A 21439-nucleotide genomic window follows, 5' to 3' on the forward strand; every position below is an offset into this window, starting at 1 on the left:
GAAATGGAAATTTTTTGCTTTACAATGAATCCTCTCTTATGGTCTGCTGTAAACAAAGCAATTTTTTTCTTTTCTCATTTTGTATATAAGTTTAAAACAAATTTTTTAAGATAATAAATAAAGAGAAATAAAATAAAAAGGAAAGGAAAAGTTATTCCACCCTATGCAGCAGAGCAATATTGCTGGTCCCATAGTTGGAATGTGGAATTTATGAAAGGAAGCAGAGTATAAAATAAAGCTAAAAGTGTATATGGGAGCCAAATTATGGAAGACCTTAAATTCTTCCTATAGGCAAAGGAGATTTTTAATCAGGGAAGTAACATGGTGAGCTCTGTGATTTCAGAAGATTACTCTGGCAGCTGTGTGGAGAATGGATTATAGAGTGGAAAGACTGGGAGCCAGGCATCCAATTAGGAGGCTATTACAATGGTTGAGTCAAGAGATGATGAATACCTGAACTAGGGTAGTGAATGTATGACTGGGGAGAAGGAGGTGAGTGAGAGATTCTAGGGAGGCAGAATCTATAAGACTTAGCAAATGACTGATTTAGGGAGTGAGAGAGAATGAAGAATCACAGGCAGCTCTGAGGATGCCAGCCTTAGAAGCATGACCGATAGGACCACAGGATCCTAGATTCACAGCTGATAAGCTTTAGAGATCATCTAATTCAAACCCTACACTTTGCAACTAAGGAAAATGAGGTGTAGAAATATTTGGTGATTAAGCAACGTGAGCTCTGGGGTAGAGGGTGAGGTTATTGACCCATCTAAGAGGTAGGAATTGGGACATTTATTGACTTGCAGGGAGGCTCTGACCTATAAGAGGACTGAGCTCAGGGAGTTACTAACCTGTGTGAATCACTCATGGGGTAGACAGAAGGTGAGACACTAATCCTTTGTGAGTCCTGGAGTGTACACTAAGTTCCGTGAATCCCAATCAATCAACCAAGTAACATTTGTAGGTAGTTTTTGCTTTACTTAAATTCACGTTACTCAAATTTGACTTCACATAAAGAATTCTGAAAGAAATCAGCATTCAAAAAAAAGACAACTCCACCTATGTTAGTCTTTATTGCATAGTACTATGCTTGCTCTCTCTGCTCCTGCCTCTCTGCTCAGCCTTTCCCCACTCCCCTCCCCAAACTATCCATCAAAAAACCCCTTCCAGCAAAAGCAGTCCCTCCTGGAGAGACTGACATTTTGCAGGGACTGGGGGTTTGGCTTAAGACTTCCAGTGCTAAGAGAGCGGACCTTTGCTCTACTCAGCCCACCCAACCTGTGTCCAGCCCCCTCTTGTCTTTCTTCCATCCATTCATGCTCAGGTATTCTGTTTCTATTCCCAGTCCCAGAGTGCTGCCTGTCCTCTCCTGTCTGTGTCTGACCCTAAGTGTTTTTCCTTTTGTTTCTGGACAGTCACATAGGTGGCTGGTTTTGTCTCCATATTCTTCCTACTGTTTTCATCTTGCATAAAAGTTTCTTTATGTAGAGATCTGCTGAACCTCAACAATGCATAAAGTGAGAACTATCTGTAGTAAGTTTCTTATGTACTAACAAGATGGCACAGTAGATGGCGAGTCTGGGCTTGAGTCAGGAAATCTTCTTGAGTTCAAATCTGGCCTCAGATGCTTAATAGCTGTGTTATGCTAGACAAGTTACTTAACCCTCTTTGCCCTAGTTTCCTCATCTGTAAAATGAATTGGGGAAGGAAATGGCAAACCACTCCTGTATCTTTCCCAAGAAAACCCAAATAAAGCTGCAAAGTGTCAGACATGACTGAAACAACTCAAAAGCAATAAAACATGTTGGGAACTGTTCTAGGTGCTGCAGGCATAAACATTAAACATAACATAGTTCCTACCTAAGGAACTTACCTTCTATTAGGTTTATACAATGAGTTCTTGGATTAATACAGGATGTAAAAAAAAAAAGTGATTGGGTAGGGTCATAAAACCTGAGAGAATTAAGAAAGGCTACTTGAAAGAGGTGTCTCTTGAGTTAAGCACAAAAAAGAACTAGGGATTCCAAGAGGTAATGGTGAGGAGGGAGGGCATTCCAGAAATGGGAACTCTTCAGTGTAAAATCACAGGGGGAAAAGGAGAGGGAGAGGATGGAATGTCATGTTTGGTGAACAGTAGTCAGTGGGTTTGATTGGAGCATAAAGTGAAGAGGAGTAATGTATAACCAGGATAGAAAGTTAGATTGGAGCCATCTTGTGGAGGTCTTGATTGCTTTACAGAAAGAGTTTGCAGTTAATCCTAATGAAATTAAAGTAGCGTTTCTTTAACTGGGGGTACTGATCTGTGTGATGCATGTAACCTTTGGGAGAAACTACAAGATGGAGTAGACGCAGTCAGGAAGACTAAAACCTAGGACTGCAAGCCAGATCTAAGTATAGGCAATTAAACAGTCTTGACTCTGGTGGTGCAAAGGGATCCCAGCAGCCTACATACATCTCCTGCTCTGAGTTCCAGGCACTGGAAGTATTTTTTGTCTGGTGAGGTGTAGTGGTGATGGTGGTGGTAGTGGTGGTAGTAGTGGTGGTGGTGGTGGTGGTGGTGGTGGTGTTGTGTGTGTGTGTGTGTGTGTCTACTGCCATTGGCTTGAGGTCCTACTAGTCATATCTCCCTCCATTCTACAGTTAGATACTAATCTATGAAGTTTTCTTGCCTTTAGGTAAACGGAAGACAGTGTTGGTGATGAGAACTTCATGTCTTCAGCAGTAAATGACCTTTGCTGTTGCTGTTTCCAATTCCATTCCTTCCTAGGACTCCCTGCCAAGTCTGGTACCAATAATGAGCATCCCAGTTCCATTTAACACTTAACATCAATGAGCTCTTATTAAGGCGTATTTTCAGTGAAGACACAGCAAGAACAAACATATAAACATTTCCTCTCAACACCTCAGGAGTAAACTCTTTGTTTAATTCCTACATAATATGGATCTCATCAAGTTCCTGCAGTCTGGATGACAGATGAATCCTTGTGTCAATCATTACTGGCCTGATCCAAGAAGGTAGCTCCCAAAGAACACTCCTTGCACCTCAGTCCATGACTGCAGAACCCAGACTCTGGAACACCAGTGTGCTGGAGAGTTCTCTGGACCTTCTGAAACGCACATTATAGGAAATTCTATTCCTCAACCCCAAAGAGAAAAAGGACATTCATTACAGAGGCCAAGGACAGAGGTGAAGTCCACATGGCCACAAAAGGGACAGCTCCTCAAAAACACTCTCCTTACTCCTTTGTCTCTCACCAGACACTACAATCCAGGTCAATGAGACCTTTCCAGAGAGCAGCTGAAGACAAGGAGGCAGACACTAGGCCAAAGCTGACAGACAGCCTTCTTGACAAAGCCCCCAGTTCTGTCTATACCACCAATGGACAAAAGCTCCTCCTAGCCACATGATTAATAGTCTAGAAGCAGTTATAGAATGCCTATGCATGCTCCATATTATTTCCAAGGTATTTTCTGGAGCCAAGCTCCTTAGTTTTCTCCACATGGGGATTTCCTTCAATGGAATGCACCAATGCACTTGTCAATGTTCCAGTTTCCCATTACACAAATAATTAGTGAAAATATTAAATAGCATTAAGAGGCACAGATCCCTGGGGCCCTCCACTGGAGACCTACTGACACATTGATTTTTGAACTATTAATAACTCCTGTTTGTCCAACCAACCAGCTAACTCTTAATCCATCCAATTCTTTTATCATCTAGTCTACATCTCTTTATCTTCTCCAAAGTATAATTTTTCTACAAGCCTTGTTAAGATGTAGGTAAACTGTATTTACAGCATCCCCCTCATCTACCAATTTAGTAACAGTGTTAATAAAAACGTCTGTGAGGTCAATATGTCATGACCTGTTCTAGAAGAAGCTGTGCTGGCTTCTTGTAATCAGCATTTTCCTTTCTAGATGTTTTCCAACCATTGCTTTAACTCATTTTTTCTTAGTGAGAATGGGAAAGGAAAAGTGTGTAGTCACTTCAGGAATCATCTCAATAGTTATTCTTAAGTTTAGCCAAGACCAGACATCCCCAAGGGTCTGGCCTTCCTGGGATCCTATCAAGGAAGGGACCCTGGAGGAATCTCTGAGTCTGCTTTGACCTGCCCTCAGCCAGACCCCAATATGTGGCCCAGCACGGTTTTTAACCATTCCTATGTTTTGTTGACATAGAGAGCTCTCAGTAAGGAAATTCTCTTCAGCGATGCAGAGCAAAAACTTCTCTGAAACTTAGTCTTAGAAAGTTTACTGGGACATTGAAGAGTTAAGTGACTTGCCCATGGTCATACAGTAAGTCCATGCTGGAGTCAGAGTTAAACCTAAGTCTCCTGACCCTTAGGCTATACTATGATGTCAGGTTACCTTTTAAAGTTCCCCATTTTATTGGGGCTTCATGAACTTGGTGCGTTCTCATGAGCATGAAAACATATGTCTCTGCCTCTTTCTTTCTAGATCCTGCTGTTATCTTCCAGTACACCTCCTGCCAGTTTCTGTTTCCTCTCCCCTTCCCCAGGATGAAAATTTAAGTTCTTACCTGTGGCACAGAGAGCTCAATGGAAAAATTTTGGTCCTGGAACAGAAGTGACTGTGCTGCCACATAAGTTTCCATGTTCTCAACTGGGTGGGAGAAGATGGGCAGGGATCCTATTCCATTGGACCTCCCAAAACCTGTAGGATTATGGGAGGAATCTTGGACTGGGCTGATGACCACAGTCATCACCTACCCAAGCCTGTGGTGGTTATGTGGGGTATATTCCATAGCCAGCCCAATCTTCTTATGCTAGGATATTCCACTCCTGACTCCAGGAATCCCCAACACTAGTGAGTCTCTAAATCTTTGAATCCCAAACCTAAGAACCCAAAGGTATTGATTTTCCCCTTTTCTGATCCTAGGAACCTAACCTTCCAATCCCAAGAAATTCCCCAAACCTGAGAAACTGTTGGACCCAGGGAGCTTCCCCTCCCTTTCACCTCTTCTTCCCCTACCCTCCTGCCCTGCCAACCTCAAGAAAAGACGTAATTCCTGGGAACTCCTGAACCTTGTCAATGACCATGCTTGCCCGTTCATGTAGCTCTGGGACTCATGTCTTCCATTTCTTTCCCTATGATATATCTCAAGAAAAATGGTCCCTGACTTTGGCATCTAAAGTCTGGAAGGAGGGGAGAAGGGTTTAGGACAGAATGATATTTAGGAGACATAAGGACACAAGATGTGCACTCCTAGGAGGGATAGATATTTGTTCCTCCTTACTCTGCCCCCATCACCCTTTTCCTGTACAAGAGATGAGATACTGCTGAAAGAGTTGGGAGAGGCCCACCCCTGGCTGGAAGAACAATGAGCCTCAAGTGCCAAGCATCTGGCTTTCAGTTTAATGCAGGAAGACTAGGCTAGTATCTTTGGTCCCCTGGACATGCCCCATTGTGGCTGACCAGCCTGGATAGCCCATTGTCATAATCCAGAGGGCCACATCACCTCTGTCAGGGAGGACACCAGCTGTCATATTTCTCTCTAGATTCAGGACCTTAGCCTTGGTGACTATCACTGCATAAGAAGGATGGGTGATGGAGGTGATACAGACAGGATGATGTTTGCTTCTGGGACAAATGTGGCTGTGGACCCTGGTGAGTACCACTTCTGTCTGTTTTAGTCTGATAGTCTCCATGTCTCCCACTCTGATAATGTAATGCCCCAGGGTTCCTCATGGCCTTGTTATAAAGCATGACATAAACAGCCTAGGTATGTGATAGCTCAGGGCTCAGAGCATGTGCAGAAGGGCTCAGTGTGAGTTGTGGCTCAGGAATTGGAGGGAGTGATGACCTAGACCTTTAGACTACGTGAAGATCCAAACTTCAGGGAACATGCCCATCCAGGGCTCAAGGTGGGGACTAGCTCACTTCTGTTTGTCCTCACTTTCTTAGCCGCTCTCATCCCTTGGTAGTTCCCACCTTGTCTGCTCCTCATTTGGGGATGCTGAGTCTCAGTAGAGGAAATACCTAACTTGAATTAACTTTATTCATTATAGATTTATGCCATAGCATTTAAGCTGGGTCCTCACTCTGAATTTGTATTTATTTAACTTTTCTTTTGTCATTATAACAGAGAGCAGAGCTTCAAGTTAGGAAAACCCAGGTTTGAATCCTGCCCCTAATGTATACTGGCTGTGTGCCCGTGGGCACATTGTTGTTCCAGGCTGATCTCTAACATGATAATTTGCAGAGAAAATATCAACTTGCATTGATGGCGGGAGTTACTCCCAGGATTTCCTTCTACCAGTGAAATGAATCCGACACCATTTCTAGCTTTATTCCCTATAGCAGTATAACTTATTTTTCTCCTCTACCCTCTCATCAGCCCACAACTCTTGCAGCTTTGGGAGACATCTCAGCATTCTATTTCCCTAAGGAGCCTGAGGCCCTCCTGTAGGGGTGGTCTCCCTCTTGGTCCTCACTCTCATGCTCATGCTTTTTTAGCTTCATCATATACTCCCACCCTCTGACCAAAGAATAATGTTTGCCAAGATGTATCCAGCAGTTTAAGGTCCACAAATGACTTTACATACAGCATCTCCTTTGAGCCTCCTAAGTGCCCTGTGAAGGAGGTACCAGAGCTATTGCCTCCTCCTCCTTCTTATAAATAAGAAACCTGAGCTTCAGAGAGATTTAGTGATTTGTCCATAATTATACAGTTGATAAAAAGGGCAGCCAGTGGCTTAGTGGACCTCTAGAGTACTGGGCCTGGAATCAGGAAGACCTGAGTTCAAATCCAGCCTCAGATACTTCCTTCTCCTGTGATGCAGGGGAAGTCATTTAACTTCTCATTCCCTGACAAAATGGATGTCCTTGAGAAGGAAGTGGCAAACCACTCCTGTACCCTTGCCAAGAAAACACGAAATGGGGTCACAACAGGTTTGTCACAACTGAAATGACTGAACAACAACACACAGTTGGTAAATGTCAGAGGCTGGATTCTAACTTGCAGTTGGCTCTTCATTTCAGGAAAGTCATTTTGGTGGTTGTTGAGAATAAGCTTGAGTGGTGAAAAACCTGGAGCAGGGAGATCCAAATAGAATGCTTCATAATAGTCTTTCTTGACTCTTAAGTCTAGCACTCTTTCTAATTCATCACTCTGACCTTGAGTAGTCCCTAGTGCAGTCTCTGCCATTGAGCCTGTCTTCTCCTGCCTCCTCCAGGGCCTTGCTTCATCTCCAATGTCTCCTATACTCCTAGCTACTTCCCTCTGATGGTGAACTTGGGTCTTCCCAAACCCCTTTACCCTAATTACCACCCACTTCTATAGCAACAGTCCTCTCCCCTTCACTGCCAAAATTCTAGGAGTTGTCATCACTCTCTAGTCACTTTCTCCCCAAGCTCTTCACTCTGTTTTCCACACTCCTCCCCCCTGCACAGTGAATTCTCTCAGTGACTTCCTAACCACTAAATCCAGAGGCCCCTTTCAGTCTCCATTCTTCTTTGATCTCTCTGCAACTTTTTATGGAGGCTATCAGTCATAACTGAACACCCTTTCCACTGTCCTCCAGAAACACTATATTATCTTCATTTTTCACTCTCCTTTCTAATTGCTCCTTCTCCATCTCCCTCTCTGGACCCTCTTTAGTGTGAATACTCCTTAAGGATCATTCCAGTACTTTTTTCTCTTCTCTCTCCTTTGTCAATCTCCTTCACTCCCTGGCTTCACTACTGAGACCACACTGATGACTCACAATCTGTATCTCCAGGCCTTTACTTCTCTTACTGGTCCATCAAACTGAACATTTCGAAAATGGAGCTTATTCTCTTTTCTCCCATTTTTGGACAAATTTCCCCGTGTTCAGCTGCTATTCAGTTTACCTCTTCTCCTATGTTGGGAGTGACTGTAAGTTCTCCATCTCTCTTCAGACTTACAGTGAATTAGTCACCAAGTCCTGCCATTTCTGCCTCTACATTTTTTACTCCTGTCTGCACCTCTTCATTCTTATTGTCATTTTTCTAGTTAAGGCCCTAATTATCATTTTCCTGGATTGTTGAGATATTACTCTGTTATGTTTTCCCACCTCTGCTCTCTCTTCTACATCACAATGCAATCACCAGAGTAATCTTCTACATATATGGAAGATTTTACATACACACACACACACACACAGACACACACAGAGTCATTTCACTTCCCTGTTCAGAAATTTTTAGTGACTTCCTTTGGTCTCCCACATGATGTCCCAACTTTATTGCTTGGCATCCAAGGCCTTCCACCATCTGATGTCACCGTGATCTCATTTTACTCTCTTCCATATAGTCTAAGCTCTCATCAGTCTGACCTACTCATGGCCCTCTGAACATACCAGATGTTCTTCCTCATTTTTTTGCATTTTCTCAGGTTTTTCCATATGTGTTCAATAACTTCTCAGTGTCCCCTTCTTGGTATGTTGAATTCTTGCCCACCTTTAAAAATCTAATTCAAATTCTACCTTGTCCATTTATCCTTCCTTGAAGCTCCTATTCCCCAGTGACTTTACCCCTCAGTCTTTTTTTTTTTCTTTCTTTATTTATTTATTTATTTTTATTTTGTAATGTTTAACAATCACTGCCATACAATTGTGATTTTATCCCCCCCCTACCCCCCACTCCCCCCCTCCCTCCCCACGACTGCATACAATTCTGTATAGATTCTACATATACTTTCCTATTGAGTATATTTTCACTATAGTCATGCTATGTAGTCAGACTAAGATAAATGAAAGAAATCGTATAACAAATCAGAACATGATACATAAACACATACACATACACAAACATGATCTGCTACAATATGTGAGTGACTTCCATATTTCTCTCTCTGAGTGTGTCAGGCATTTTGCCTTGAGATCCACCGTTGGGATTTTTTTTTTTTTTTTTGGTAAGAAGTTCTTGTGTTATTACAAAAATCTAAGTCTACCAGAAAAAACTCTCACACACTGTGGTTGTTGCTGTGTATAAAGTTCTCCTGGTTCTGCTCCTTTCACTCAGCATCAGGTCATATAAGTCCTTCCAGGCCTCTCTGAAGTCTTCCTGTTCATCATTTCTTATGGCACAATAGTACTCCATTACATTCATATACCATAATTTATTCAGCCATTCCCCAATTGATGGACATCCCCTTGACTTCCAGTTTTTGGCAACTACATAGAGTGCTGCTATAAATATTTTTGTACATGTGGGACCCTTTCCCATTTTTATGATTTCTTGGGGATATAGTCCTAGTAGCGATATTGCTGGGTCAAAGGGTATGCACATTTTTGTAGCCCTTTGGGCATAGTTCCAAATTGCTCTCCAGAATGGTTGGATGCGCTCACAGCTCCACCAACAATGAATTAGTGTTCCAACTTTCCCACATCCTCTCCAGCATTTATCATTTTCTTGTTCTGTCATGTTTGCCAATCTTATAGGTGTGATGTGGTACCTCAGAGTTGTTTTGATTTGCATCTCTCTAACCAATAGTGATTTAGAGCATTTTTTCATATGATTATAGATAGCCTTAACCTCTTCCTCTGAAAATTGCCTGTTCATATCCTTTGACCATTTATCAATTGGGGAATGACTTGTATGATTATACATATGAGTCAGTTCTCTATATATTCTTGAAATGAGGCCTTTATCCCCGAGCTTAGCTGTAAAAATTCTTTCCCAATTTACTACATCCCTCCGGATTTTGCTTGCATTGGGTTTGGTTGTGCAAAAACTTCTCAGTTTAATTACCCCTCAGTCTTCAGACAGCAGATTGTTTTGTACCTTTCTAATGTACTTTTTGTACATAATGTACTAATTATATATTATAATTAACTCTGTGTATGCCTTGTTGCTGTGTTTGTCCTTCATTTGCAAAGGGAACCATGACACCAGGGAGATGATGACATGACTTGCAATTGGCTTTCATTTGGGTGAGGGAGGCTGTGCAAGGTCACCAGCCTCACGTGCTCCTCCAGAGTCATCTGGATCCAGTGTCCAGATACTCATTAGGATGATTGGAGATGGTCCAGGATGCAGTGGGAGACCCTGGTCCTTTTAAGCTAAGATCTCCTCAGGGTCTCACTTTGAGTGAGGTAACACCCATTCATTGAAGAGTCCTCTTTAAGAAGGGAGTCAAGTGATGGCCCCTTTAATAAAAAGCATCAGACTGGGAAGGGAATAATCTAGGAATTGGAATGTGTGATCACCTGGGAAAAGGGTGGAGTAACTCATGCTCAGTGCTTGTGATAGCCCACAACACAATAACCAGGAATAACCAAGTGGCCAAAGTGTGTGTCACAATCCATTGCTCAGAGTACGTGATACCTTAGTGACTGAGATAAGCCATTGTTTAGGGCATGATTTCCCTTGGACTCAGATTCTCTTGGTTCAGTGTGTTTCATAGCTCAAAACTAAGGGTGCATATGATAAAACAACAATTAAAGCATGCCGTGGTATGCCATGCTGGGGCAAAGTGTATGTGAGTACCCAGCATGTGTGAAACACCCCCTTCTTTAGAGGAAGCTCATAATGTGGGCTTATTTTCTCCAGACTGTAAGGTCTCATCACTGATTCCTAATTAAGCCAAAATACCTTTCTCCCCTGATCTTAAACTTTTTCTCTTTTAACAGGGGAACCAGGACCTGAGCAAGGGAACCAGGTGCTCCTGGGACTACTAGGCTTGAGGCTGCTATTGATGAAGACTGTGGCTATCAACATCCTGTTCACCACTGTGTTCTTGATCTTTTGATGTTCCTTCCATCCCATGAAATTATCCCATTAATCCTTGTCTATTATTTACTCCCTCATATTTCCAAGTATCTGTCCTCCCTAGCCCCCATTCATATTCAGCTTCTTTTTTCTCAGTCTCCTCCCTGACTCTTCATCTCCCCCTACCCAATCTTACAATCTCATGCCTCTTCCCCTAGACATTTCAGAGTCTTCTCTCTGCCTTCAACCCTCTGATCCCTTAGATTCTTCTTTATTTTCCAGGTCTCCTTTCTTGGTTATTATTCTTTCTGTCCCTGTGATGTCCCTTATGTGTGTGGAAAAGGGAAATGAAGGGAAGGGAATAAGTTGCCTCAAGACGAGTTTTGCCTTTGACTCCCTGACTCTTGACTTGTGACATTTGCTTTTCCAGAAGCCTGGGAAACAAAGTTCTGGGAGCCACCATTTGGACCCTGTCATGACCAGTTGAGCCCCAGAATGATCCCGGTGATCTCAGTTAAATTCATTCCCCCCTGAGATTCAGAATAGTCAATCCTCAGTCTGTGTCCCCTGAAATAGCATATTCCTTTCTTTAGAAGTCAGGTATGGAAGTGGGAGTGGGGAGGAACAGATATTCATAGCTCACATTCTCCAGATTTCCACAGTTTGGGTAGCAGCAACAATTCCCACTATTACCTACATGAGGCTTATTTTCAGGTTGTGACCTCCACTTCATGTTCATTGGATGAATACCAGCATATGGGCTGCTTGGAGTCAGGAGGAGCTGCATACAGTGACAGAAGTCAGACTGTGAAGTTTGGGGACCCAGGGGAGAGAAAATTGGCCTCATCATTTTCCAGTACCTACCTTCTATTACTGTGTCCCTGGGATGGTCACCATTGTCCTATAGGTAAGGAAGGAATCACATGGGGTAGGAGTCTAAATTTGTAGGTCAAATGTAGGGAGAGACTTCCTGGTGCAAGATCTCCTTGAACCCCTAATACTATCTATGTTCTATACCTCTCCCCGAGGCTATTCCTGAGGTAAGGGTTATCAGGAAACTTTAGGACACAACTTAGAGCCTAGATTTCCTCTGAGATGCAACTGAGTCTAATCAGAGTCCTGTGTACCCTCAAAGATCAAATGTTAGTGTTGTGTGAACCACTGTTTCCCTGGTAAGAGAGGAAATAGAAGGAGGCCCCAGGGAGTACACACTTCTAGAAGGAATCCAGGAGGTCCCAGGGGTGCAGGAAGAGACAAACCCTAGTGGGAGATAAGGACCAATGGCCAAGAATGGGAATGAATAGCACAATCCCTCAGGCTGTAAGAGAAAAGAATAAGGAAATGACTTGGGGGTCTAGTACTTAAGCTTAACCTCAAATGCTGACACTCCCTGAGAAGGAAAGAAGAAAGCATTTATAAAGCACTTTATATGTGCCAGGAAGCATACTGAGTTCTGGAGATACAAATATAAGCACAGAAAGGCAGTGGTGGTCCTCAAGGAGTTCCCATTCTGGTTGGAGAAGAAAACACACAAAAAGGAGGTAATAAGGAGGAAAGGGAAAGAATGAAGACACTGAAGGGCACAGTTGTGAAGTGCAGAGGCCAGGAATAGGACCAAGGGAACAATAAAGGCCTGCCTGAGTCCCTCTACAAAATGGGGACTCCAAGTGGAATTCATCAATGGGAAAAGAGGGTGGGCTCCATAGAGACATATCCCAGGTTGAAAAGACTGCAGGCACATTAGGATGTCACAGGGTGAGGAGGCCCCAGGTGCTAAGGGAAGGCATTGCTGGGACATGGTTTTGAAGACCAGAAGCCAAGGAGAGACCCCTTGGTCACAAGTGTGAGGAAACAACAACAACAAAAACTCACAAATGAACAAAGAAGTGTTCAGGGATTAAACTCAATGAGTGAGGTGATATCTGAGGAGTCTGGGTCATAAAACTGACTCATCGTCTTCCCTCAGCTCATATCAAATAAATTAGTCGTCTGAGGCTCATGGATGGTGAAACCTGCAAAACTTTTGTGTGGATATCAACCTACAATGATGAGGTCACAATGAGTCTGCCATGTTGCCTTGAAGGGCAGTGACAATAAGGGTGGGGAACGAGATGCTGGGGATATGGACATACCAGCATCTTCCTTGTTCATGCTTCCTCCCTGTATTCTGAGCCTACTTCTTTCCCCCGCCCCCATCCTCATCCCATGCCATTCATTCCCAAGCCTGTCCATTAAAGGTTGTTCTCAAGACTCCTGGCTCAGATATGTGAGACCCACATCCCATCCCCCAGTTCCTCTTGTGTAGCTTCCTTGCCCAATCCTGCTTGTGGGGAAAAAAATTGCCTTTCACAGATTGGGGCTTGTGGCAGCTCAGGAGTCATTAGGTAGATAGCAGGAAGAGGCAACTTGGTAGAACCGAAAAGGAATGCAGACCTACCTAGCTTTTGATTAAACTCATAGGGAGGGGCTTCCCACAGACATATAAGGTCAACTCTACCTACTCTTGTTTAATTTCTCATCTCTGAAAGGATAATAATGATTAACATTTACATACCACCTATGTGCCAGGCACTCTTCTCAGCACTTTACAAATATTATAACCTGGAAGATAGGTGCTATTTTTCATCCTCATTTTACAACAAGGAAACTGAGGCAAACAGTTGTCAGGTGACTTGCCCAGGGCCTCCCAGTTTCAGAGGTCACATTTGAACTCAGGAATTCCTGCCTCCAGGCCCTGTACTCTATCCCCTGCCTCCCCTCCTTTTCCTAATCCTTGTACTGTCTGTTTACACCTGGGTCAATAAGTCCTTCATTCTGGTACTGCTGCTTGGGAATGATAATCCATAGCATCTTATTTCAGGAACCACTTGCTTTCATACCCAGACTACTAGGGTTTAACTGTACCAGGTAAGATCCTTTTTTGAAACAACTGTCAGAGTTGGCAGGATCATGTTCAATGGCCAGAGAGGAAGTTCAGAAAGAGCGGCAGTCAGGAAGACATGACCTGTCCCCTCCCTCTGAAGCTAAAATGGCTTACTATGGCCCCTGGTAACTGATCACACAAGAACTGTGGGACCTGTGAGATAAATTCCAACTTGGGATTGGGAAGGATGTCTCCATTGAGCCTGAGGACAGAGATAGATGCATACAAAAAGATAGGAACCTACAAGGACTAAATAGTGGAAGGGATACTGTCCCCTGGCTGGTCTTATTGTAATAAAGAAGCAAGAGAGGAAATAGCCTGACTTTGCTAGGATATAAAGGAGGAAAGGGTGACAGGAGCTTGCTCTGGACTGCTTGTAGGCTGGGTGACCCCCACTTAACCCCTCTGGAAGCTGGGTCTTCTAGAGCTGAGTTTGGGGAACCATAGGATATGGAAGGTAAGATCTACAGGTATTGAGTGGTGGGTGGGCAAACTCCAATCTATCACCCACTCTGTTGCCAAAGTGGACGTCTGACTCTGACCTTCCCACCTCCCAACTCAATAAACCCCAATGCCTTCTTATAACCTCCAGGATCAAATATAAAATTCTCCTTTTAGCATTTAAAGCTCTTTATAACCTAATCACTTCCTACCTTTCCAGCCTTTTCCACCTTGACTCTCCTAATTATATTCTACGATCCAGAGACAACAGTTTTCACATACTCCACCCCACTTCTCTACTCCCCATCCTTTCACTGACCTTTTTGGGTCCTACCTAGTCCCTCCCTCTATAGCAAATGACTGTTTTCTGAAATTGCTTTCTATTTACATGGTATATAGTAAAGTTGTTTGCATGTTGTCTTTTTGCTTAGAATGTGAGCTCCTTGAGGGCAGGGACTGTGTTTTGGCCTTTCCCTGTATTCTTGGTGCTTAGTACTGCCCCAGGCATATAGTCAATGCTTAACAAATGATTTAATAATTGACTGAATGGAAACTCCACACAATCACCCTGGGTTGGAGTATGGGGCACTCCATTTTGTAGTTTGGTACAGACCTTTCAAAGCTCCTTTTCTTTACGCCAATGGGAAGAAGCCTACCTAGCTGTGATCCCCAATCTAGCCTGTCAGGTGGGGTAGGTACTAGTCTAAAAGTCAAATTCTGAGGAACCGGGTCAGTTACAAACCATATTCCTTCCATGGTCTTGGGAGATGCTTCTCAAATGGCTTCTTTGGCCACTGGACAATGGTGCTTGTTAAGTTAACCTTACTGACAGTGAGTTGAAGCACCTTGATAGCATGGTAGGTTCAGCTAATTACTTAAGTGTGGCCCCAGCAAGGGGATATATCCTGTTGCAGTGTAGTTACAATGGTTCCCAAAGGGGAACTTTCCCCAGGAATCTAAACCAGGCTGGTTAAGGGATCTCCTGATGTGGACTGCCTCCCAAAAGAATTTCTGAAAGCAGCCCAGCAAACCCAGTGGCCTCCCTGGCATAGTTGAAATGATCTACGGCCCCCTGCCTGAGGATTCCATCTGTCCTTACTTGTGGCCACCCCTGGGGAGATTTAGGACCTTGTGCTCATGAACTTAAGAAACTTGGCTCGGGCAAATTTAGGGCATCAGGCCCTAAAAATGACATTATCTGGGGCAAAAGGATCCTCTGCAAGCTATGAATGAAATAGATTCTATGCTATGGGAGTTATAGATTTTTTTTTTCAGGTTTTAATAAAACCTGAGACTCCTTAGGAGCAGCTAGGTGAAGAAGTGGACAGAGCTCTGGTCCAAGAGGCAGAAAGAACTGAGCTCAAATTCAACTTCTTGGGGTTGTCAGAACGATTAAATGAGATAATATTTACTACTTAGCACTGGTTCTTGGCACACAGGAGACCCTTAATAAATGCTTGTTGCCTTCCTTCCTAAGGAACAAATAAATAGCAAGATTTTTAGCACCTTAGTGTGGAGGCTCTGGTGGCTCAGGGCAGGGGGAGGGGAGGCCAAGTGCTCCCACTCCCCCTCCTCTTACCCTTTTATCCAGACTCAAAGAAGTTGAGGGAAGAGTATGGCCCATAGGGCAGGGGTCAATGTTTCCCAAACTGATTTGTCCTTGGTCCTATCATTTTTTTTTTCAGTGTAAAATTGTCCTTTTTCTTAAAGACCTGAACATTTTAAGACAGCAGCTTTGCAAGACATCGCACATTTTTTTTTATGAAATGAGAAACAATCTCCTTTGTTACATCATTACATTGATAGAGAAATGCTTCAGTGATGAAGAAAGTCAATGTTGGATCAACCAAAGTCCTCATTTCTACAGCATTCATTTACAAAGAAATTATACTAATGTTCAACACAGCCCAACACAACATTCTTGGTTTTCTTCCAAAAGAAGGTCCCCCAATATTTTCTTCTAATGGGGTATTTTACTATATAAATTATAGTTGTTCATTTTTACAATTCACCCCAACCTGTATGAGATGTATCACAGTAAAACTTCTAAAACTGTTAGAGAATCCTTCACACATCATCATCATCTGATGTGTCACTGCTGCTTGTCTCTGTGTCATCATTCCCAAAGTGGGTTTGAAAACCCTGTTTTTCCAGAGTTCAAACTTGAAGTCCCAGATCAGGCCATTTTTCAAAATACCATGTTTTCTAGGACCATTCTTCTGTAACTGTTCACTAATGACTTGGAATTCCCTTATCTCATCCTCTGTTCAGGGAGCACGTTTCATCATTTTCACTGTCTTCCTGCCAAGCCATCTCCTTTAGCAACTTATGTTCTTCCTCAAGTGAACTGGAAAGGACATCAGCTTGTGGAAAGGTAAAAGACCGAATGATCTCTTGGGAAACCATGTAGGCGCTGCCGTCCTCTTGAGAAATTTCATTTTCATCAAATTTCAGTTTGTGTCCCTTTCCTGGTGAGTGTTGTTGCTGTTATGCAAATTAAATGAGTCATCATCCTTTTCTGGTCCAATATGACTTCCATATTCATGTTCTTCCTCCACTCTGTGCCTTTTCAAAGCTTTTAAGAATTCACTCTTCTTATCAGTGGGCATTCCAGTCAGTTTGGTTAGATGAGGCTGATTGAGTTTGTCCACAGGAGAAGAGGAATTTGAGTGATTACACTCTTTAACTGAATTTGTTGATACACTAAAATTCTTGGCAGTTGATTTGAAGGCATTAAAGTTGCCAATGCCATATGTAGACTCATCAGGATAAGGAGTTCCAACTTTATTTTCTTTAATTTCGCTTTTCCATCGTGTAGGCTTTGTAGGTGGAACAGCAGGTTTAGGGACTAATCCTTTATAAACACTTGGACCAGTTCCATTTTTAACTGGCTGAGAATGAAGATTTTCTATTGCAGGGAATCCAGATACCTGTAAATCTCTTGTACTAGCTTTTTTAATGACCAGTCTTCTTGAAGCTCTAGATTTAGGATTCGGAGGATATTCCCATACACCTGCAGCTAAAGATTTATTTTGGTGTCTCTCTCTCATATTCAGGATTTAAAGATGGAAAATCCTCAGCCTCAAATTATTTGCATTCTTCCTTGTCTTGTTTTTTCCCAGTTTCATTGTCAGAGGTATTGTTTTCATGCAGTGCTTGGCTTTTTCCAGAATGGAAAGCACTGCTTCGAAAACTTCAGGAACTTCTACCATGGTATCCCCCTCGATGGCTTATGTCTTCAGCACCATTTCTTCCATGTGAAGGCCATCCAGTTTTTTCTTTCCTTCCAAAGTTTCCAAAGTTAGGACATCCAATACCAGAATTAAAGCCATTTGAAGAGTTGTGTCATCTATGATAAACATCAAAATGATTCTCTGTCCACTGGAAGTTTTCAGAGTGTTTCTCAAAATTCAGTGATGACTTCTGTGTTCCAGAAATCGACTGGAATTTCTATCCTTTGTTGATGATGGTGGAGTAGGAAAATTAAGCCAGGCTGGAGCAAAGTCATACTGCACTTTTTAGGTCCAGTCCCTCCAACTCAGTTGAAACAAGGTTCCAACACCTTATAGCAAGCCCAAAACCCAACAGGACTGTACACGAAGATGTTTGTTTTCTCTCTGGAATCTTCACTCTTTTCAGTTTTTTTTTTTTATTTGGTATCCTCTGAAATGATATCCAAGTTCCTTGAAGGTACCTGACCTTTGGCTATTTGACATAGAGCTACTTCAAGTCAACTACCCATCCTTTTGTTTTAAATTACTCATATGGCTATTTCAAGAATTAGTCTTGGATTTAACATCGTAAAATTTTCTGAAACCTTTCTTCTTTATTATCTGGTGTACATGTCACTGTCATAAGCAACCACTCAGATGAAATAAAAGTTTTATAACACAAAAAGTGAAAAGCAAAAAGCAGATTTCACATCTGAAGTGAAGAGCCTTCCTAAGCATCAGCATATGCAGAGAGACAACAGCTATCTCAATACCACCACACTGCTGGTTAAGGGCAACATTTTAGAAAACATATTTACACTTAAACAGAAGAAGAAAAAGACCTGGATTTTATTATCTCTTCATCTAAAAAAGAGGATGCATGGCAAAGTGAGAAGGGTGGACTTCCAAATACCTAAAATTTATAATAGTGGTAAAAATATCTGCCATGAAACTTCAGCAATGTTTAAACAGTATTTTGAAACTGTTTAAATTATTCATTACACAGATTAAACGTATCTTACAGTTCTGGCTTAAGAATATTAACTAAAATAAAAAAATCAGCAAAATTCTTCCAGGTGAACTGCTTTAACCCTTAAAACAACATGTTATGGACTCAGATTCTGAAGTGTCTGTATTTCTGTGGTGAAGCAGTAAAATTGTTCACTGTTGTCAACTCACTTTCAAGCTGTTTCTTGCCAGTTTTAATAAACTTCTGGGTCAAAAAAAATCAGGTCATCATAATTCCAAATAATGGCCACTGCAAACATTCAGGGGATTTTTTACAGAAATAACTTTCCGCCCCACCGGAGGTGCCCCTGGTTCGGGGGTGTCGCTGCGCTTGGTCCCAGGAGGAAGTTTTCGGTACTTTGAATAATCCCCTTTTGCCCCTTTTCCCTCCCCCTACAGCCCACAAATGCCTCTGGCCCTATCATTCTTGTCAGGAAGTCTTATGCTGCGGTAGTGGTGAAATAGGATGGAGGCACAGAAAACAAATATTCCCAGGACTATTGGACATAGGATCACAAATTGCAATGATCTAGGGAGATCTAATCTAAGACATGGGGGAAGTGGGTGGTGGAGTGGGATAGGATTCCTTTACAATTAGGATGATTTGGAAGAGTGAACACGTTGAGATCTATAGTCAGGACTCACATGATGGCTGGACACTGACCGTTTATCTGAATTTTAGTGGAGATGGCTATCAACTTTAATTGATTATTGCATCATCATCACCATCACTCTCTGGTGTTTTAAGGCTTGGAAAAGCTTGCAAAGCATTTTTACAGTTACATTACTTCCTATGACCCCTTAAAAATATTATTTCATATAATCCCCATGACAACCTTGTGAGGTGTTATTACTATCACTATTTTATAGGTGAGCAAATAGCCTGAGAAAACTTGCCCAGGGTCACACATCTAGCAAGAGTCTAAGGTAGGATTAGAACTCAAGTCTTACTAGTTCCAAGTCTTGTATATCTCTCCCCTGTACCTCCTAGATGCTACATAATTTAAATAACCAGGAGACTCTCCTTGTTGAGTTGATAGGTTATCAAACCCAGGGGGTTCTCAATAAGTAGAACTTAGGCAAGAGACACTGGATGTGCTGACTTCTACCCTCGTCCCCAGTACAAAACAGTACTACATCTTGAGGAGAGAAAAGCAGCATTAACTGATGAGGTGAACCAAGCTGGGATCTTGTTATAAGCCAATTCCTTTAACAGCATCCTGGGGGAGGTAGAAAGCTAGTAGTATCTCACTATGGAACTAAGCAAGGTGGCGCCCACAACTTCTGGATTTCTGGAGCAGTCTCTAGCTTGAGAGAGTGTGTCCAAAGTTTTTAGAGAATGATATGAGGCCATCGACCTACCTAATGTGTTCTTGTCTTTCTGGGCATATCCCTACAGTAAGGGGAGAAATAGATCTGAAAGAACTACGCAAGTTGATCTATCCATGAAAGCCACCAGGTGGCACACTAATATTGAAAAACATCAGCTCTTTTTCATTAATGTATGGGCTGTTTGACCTTAGCAGAATCATATCTCAGCAACCTTTCCCTCCTATCGCCTTCCCTATATAGCCTATGGGTATACCTGAATTTCCTTCATTTTCATAATTTGTAACTCATTTTTACTGCATCTTATTTTGTCCTTGGTCTATTTTTCAATCCTTAGCATGAACCCAGTAGGACTATTTAATCTACATCTAGATTAAATGTTTACTAAAACAAATAGAAAGTGATATTACACAATTTAAGAAAAAGAAACTTTAAAGGCAGCCCCAGTTGAATTCCATGCTGCACTTCTCTGTTTTGCCTTTTGTTCAGGCTCTTTCCATCAGCAGACATAATCAGACTAAAAGACCATGTCGTTTTTAGCTCACTGCATTCACCTCCCTCCATCTCCTGAACCTGTGATCTCCTTAAACTCCCTGTCCCTGCTTGAAGTCACTGCTTGATGATGTCATGCCTAGTTAGCTTTCTTTTAGTCACCAGTGTGAACACTGAGAGCTTAGATTACTGGAAGTGTGAGCAAATAAAAGCCCCAAAGAGAGAGATGCCTCATTTCATTAGAATTTCCACTGGAGCTTGAGCTCTCTCTAGACCCTACAAGAAAGGCTCTTTGTGTTAGCATTCCTTTTGGCTATTCAGATCCACACTTCTGTGTCCCTTTGGGGCCCAACAATTCAGACAGCATAGAGGAAATATATCAGATCTTCACAGTGGGTAGCTGTTGTACATATGCTTTACAAGCATAATAAATAGCCTAAAAGGCATAGTAATGTTAGGTCACTGTGCATGTTCTAGGTAGAGAGTTGTCCAGTTTGGTCAGAATGTAGTGTATGAGTAGGGGAGTAATATAAGGCAAGGTTGGACAGGGAGAAGGAGAAAGTAACAAGTTCACTCACCAGGCAACATTACCTTTTCTTTAAGTAGAGTTCAAATTTGCCCCTCTGCAATTCCTACTTGTGGATCCTTGCTCTCTGGGCCTAATTTAAGTAAACAATTATTACCATGTCCCTGCTACTTGCATGAGACTGTGCTGGGCAAACAAAAAAACAACAGCTTGGCCCTGTCAGTGCTCATATTCTTCTGGAGGAGACTATCATCACAGATCAAGGTAGTAAAATATAGGGAGTAAGGAGAAGACAAAGGAGAGACCTGAAAAATAGCCACCTTTCTAGCTACTATTTCACTGCTTCTCTGCTGAGGTTTTGCATTATTCATTTGGAGTCACTGAAATCAACTGGATTTTTGGTGATTTTCTCCAGTAGTATTCAGGGGCTCTGAAGTAGAAGAGAAACCAGGGAAGGAGAATTCAAGAAAAGAAGAAGCAGGATGGGAACAGTGGGAGTTTCCCTGAGTGAACTGAGTAGACTTGCGTTGTAAATTCCATGAGGGCTTGCTTCCATGCCTCGTCCATGTCTCACATCTCCCTCAAAGCCTTGTCCAATGGTAGGTACACAATAAACGTTTATTGAAAAGAAAGTGGCTCAGCTCATTAACTTGATCTTGTCCACTCCACCCTTTCCTGTTCCTTACCTCACCCCCTCCACCATGGCCTGGAAAAGTTATATGGTACAGTGGATAAAGTGTTAGATCTAGGTCCTGAAGACCTGAGTTCAAATCCAGCCTCAGATACTTACTAGCTATGTGACCTTGGAGAAGTATG

General features: G+C 42.4%; 2 pseudogenes; one reads left to right on the forward strand and one right to left on the reverse strand.

Annotated features, from left to right (window-relative positions):
- LOC140502261 (immunoglobulin gamma-1 heavy chain-like) overlaps positions 1-11089 on the forward strand; it is a 98983-nt pseudogene extending 87894 nt beyond the window's left edge.
- A 5034-nt stretch (positions 11090-16123) lies between these two features.
- LOC140500193 (vasculin-like) lies at positions 16124-17388 on the reverse strand (annotated as a pseudogene).
- Between the last annotated feature and the right edge of the window lie 4051 nt (positions 17389-21439).

Source organism: Notamacropus eugenii, chromosome 4 (assembly GCF_028372415.1).
Source record: "Notamacropus eugenii isolate mMacEug1 chromosome 4, mMacEug1.pri_v2, whole genome shotgun sequence".
Taxonomy (NCBI): domain Eukaryota; kingdom Metazoa; phylum Chordata; class Mammalia; order Diprotodontia; family Macropodidae; genus Notamacropus; species Notamacropus eugenii.